We start from the raw sequence: 3,935 nt of genomic DNA on the forward strand, positions 1-3,935 counted from the left end.
ATCCATAACCACAAATCATAAATTAGATGGTGATTAAGGTACACCATCTAGTCTTATGTGAAAAATACCCAAAGAAATGATGACTCATGTAGTACTCAAATGTATTTGTCAAGATAAACATCAAAACAAATTGAGAAGACTGGCACTAGTCTTTTGTGAAAAGTGCCCAAGGAGATTATGACCCATGCAGTGCCCAAATGTGTTTGTCAAGATAAACATCAAAATAAATTAAAAAGACTCGCACTAGTCTTCTATGAAAAATGTCCAAGGAGATGATGATCCATAACCACAAATCATAAACTAGATGGTGATTAAGGTATAAGATATGAAGATATGCATTTGTAAGGAGATAATAACTCATAACCACAAACCTTAATTAGGTAGAGACTACACTTTTAATGATATTAAAAGATGAAATTAAATATTTGAGTTTCAAGATCTGATCACTAAAATTTCTAATTGAAAATTTTATTGGGTCTGAGATTCGGTGAACTATAATTTCTTTATTTTTGGTGGCGCATCTCCTCATCTCACATCAATATAGTTTTTGGAGTTTTTATGTATACTTTTTTGGTATCAAGTGTTTATAAATTAAATATACAATTGAGGAATTGTAAGTTAAAAGAGCAATTAAATTGTTTTGCATTAAATTTACAATATATGACATTTCCAATCCGGTTGTTATGCAAAACTCAAAATTGCATAAAACAAATAGAAACTTTAAGTTTTAATTAGGTAAGTTGAAAAAAAAAAAACTAAACTTTTATCATGTTTTTAATTCTTTGACCAAACTTTCCAAAACCTAAATTAAATACTTTGAAGTTACCTCTGCATTGCTTCATAGTATACAAATGAGAACAAAGCAAACAAATGAGGAATACAATAATACTTTAGGAGACACTGAGTGTGAATATGATATTGTCACGGAGAGAGGACAATATAACGACCCTAAAGTGAGCCTAAATATTTTAATATTTAACATTAATTTAATGGCATTTTAAATGTGGGTTTAAGTATTTTAATACTTGATGGTAAATTTTCTTGATAGCCTATCAATAATTTTATATTTATATAATTTTATTTTGTGGTTCACGTAATCAAGAAAATAAGTATATCGGTATAATTTTAATAGATTGGAAAATAATGAAATGGGCCTCAATAATTAGTTAATGAGTCCATGGGTTTATCAGGTGGGCTATATAATTATTGTAACACCCGGTGTTACAGGTGTTAAAAGAATGAGAAAGAAAGTGAGAAAAATTCCAAAAATGTCATTGAGAAGGTGTTGGATCCTTGAGATTGAGGGTGCCCTATGAGAAGGGTATTTTGATAATTTGGATAATGAAATCCAATATAGAGGGTATTTTGGTAAATTGAAAATAATTCCTATGTGGAATTAGGTATGTAAGTGAATGAAATCCCAATTTGGTGTTTATGTGGAGATATATGGGATTAATAAATTCACAAAGTGTATTTTGGGAATTTTGGAATTAATTCCATAGAGAAAATTAATTATGAAAAATGGGGAAAATGAAGAATATGAAATTATTGGAGAAAATAATTATATTTTTCCTAGGTTGGTGAATTAATGTGGTAATGCCACATGGAGGGATGAGATTAAACTTGGGAGCCAAGGTTAGTGTCTTGTTGTGACACTTGGCATTTTGTGGTTCAAGTATAATTGAGGTGATTTAATTAAATACAAAAGAAATGATAAATGGTCTTTCAAGCATTTAATGAGAGGCATGATTATATGGATTAAAGAAAATCCAAAACAAAATGGTAAATGGTCACCATTAATGCCTTGAAAAATATGAGAGTTAAATAAATCAAAAAGAAAAATGGGAAAATGGTCTCCCATTAATGTTTGGGAAAATATGAGATTTATTTAAATACATAAGAAAGTATTTATTTCTTTCAAAGTGGTCTCTATGTGATGGTTGGAAAGTGACCAAATTAAATAAATAGAAAAGAAATTCTATTTTTGGGATTTAAAGACAAGATCAATGGTGGAAAAATGGTCTTGAATTTCCAAGGGTTGAGATTAAAAGTCAAAGAACACATGGATTGTGTTTTCTTGAATGGTGGGAATTTGGTCTTGAAAAAGGAAAAGAAATCTAAGAGTGGAGATTTAAGAAGACCAAATGGCATGGATTGTGCTTTTAATTGAAGGTTGAGATCTTCTCTTGAAAAGTAATTAAAATCCAATGGATGAGATTAAAGAAGACAAAAAGCACTTGGATTGTGCTTCTTTGGAGGGATGAGATTTTCTCTCATAAAGTGGGAAAGATCCAATGATGAGGATTTATTCTTGAAATGTTAGAAATAAGTATAAAAAGGGAAAGATGGCTTTATGCTCAAATTTTTCTCCATTTGTAGAGCTTGGAAGGAGAAGCCTTCCAATGAGGAAAGAAAAGAGAAGAAAAAGAATGAAGGAAAGAAAGAGAGAGAAAGAAGTCTCCCATGGAGGAAAAAGTGAAGAAGAAGAAGTAAGGGATCAAGGTAAGATCCATTTTTCTTCTCCTTATTTTGGTTTTCTTTGTATGCAAAGTAAGTTCTTGTTGGAATGCCATCTTAGGAGAAGATGATGATGGGAGCTCTCTTGAAATGAAGATTGGAAGATTCAAGAATGAGGTAAGGAATGACCCCATGGGAGGGTGGCCTTGCAATGTGTTATAAATATGTTTCATAAATGTATATGTTGCATTTAGCATGTTCTTTTATGTTCATGAGACTTATGGCCATAGGTTAGTTTGAGAACATGGTTGAAATGGTGGGTTGATGCCTCAACCTTGGAGGGTTGTGAGGGCAAAGAAACCTAGCCACATTTGCATGCACTTGGCATCATATAAACTTGTTATGTTCATATTTATTTGTCATTGCACCCTTATTGAGCTTAATAGCTCATGAGGTTTTTATCCTCACATATAGGTTGTGGAAGCATGGAAAAATCAATACAAGGTGGATTGGCATGTGGAGGCATGGAAATGATGATCCAAGCGTATTGTATGGCTTAGGGGAGCCTAACTTGTTATGTTTAATGTATGAGATGTAATTTTATTTATTTGATAATGGCTTGTTGAAGCCCAAGAGTATGTGTGTATTTTATATTGGAATGTATGTTACCATTTAGAAAGTGAGGCAGGCATTAGCTTATGGCATGTGAAGCCTAAGTTGTGGTGTAAGTCTCATTATTGGGTGTGTTGTGAGAAGCAACTAAGATCCAAGTAAAAAGGATTTTTGTTGGAAAGGTAGTGGGTGTTTGATGTATGTTGTGGAAGCATCAAGAATATTGTTTAAGCTTTATTTATGGAGAAATAAAGGTAAATTTGAAGAAATGTGAGGTATTTTATTTATTTTAAATTTCTGGAAAAAATTGGGTTTGGAAGCCAAAAAAAAAAAAAAAAGAGAAGAAGAGAAGTGAAAAGGGCAGCAGTGGACTGCTGCATCAGCAGCAGGCCGCAGGCGGCCAAGGGCGCCGAGGCGCGCGCCCACGGGCGGGCACGCGCGCGGGTGCGCGGCCAGCGGGGCCCTACTCGGGCCCCGGGCGTGCCAGCGGACCCCGCCGGTCAATTTTTTTAAAAAAATTGGATTTTTGGGGATTTTGGGCCACTTCTAAATTGAATTTGGGCCCAGAGAAGTTTTCAAAAATAAAAGGTTTTTCGGGCATTTTGGAGAAAATGCCGAAATTTTTGGAAATTTGAAAATTTGAGTTTTTCCTCCAAAAATTAGTAATTAATCAAGGGATTGGTTTAAATGGTGATTTTATGGAGCCCGGTAAAAATTCTTGTATGGAAAAAGAATTAAATAAAAATGAAAAAATGGCGATTGGGCGTCCGAACGAGTTTTCTTTTCAACCGAATGCGGTGTGGTTGAAGCCCAATTCTGCTAGTGAATCCTGGGATTCAGTGAAGGGAAAGACGAGCCTAGTTCCC

General features: G+C 33.8%; 1 long non-coding RNA gene across 1 annotated transcript; it reads left to right on the plus strand.

The window, feature by feature from the left end:
• The first annotated feature begins 2,381 nt into the window (after positions 1–2,381).
• On the plus strand, positions 2,382–3,285 carry LOC127791970 (uncharacterized). The gene is made up of 3 exons (XR_008021037.1): positions 2,382–2,502; positions 2,579–2,634; positions 2,932–3,285. It is a non-coding gene; the product is annotated as an uncharacterized LOC127791970 (long non-coding RNA).
• Positions 3,286–3,935: the final 650 nt, after the last annotated feature.

Source organism: Diospyros lotus, chromosome 15 (assembly GCF_014633365.1).
Source record: "Diospyros lotus cultivar Yz01 chromosome 15, ASM1463336v1, whole genome shotgun sequence".
NCBI lineage: Eukaryota > Viridiplantae > Streptophyta > Magnoliopsida > Ericales > Ebenaceae > Diospyros > Diospyros lotus.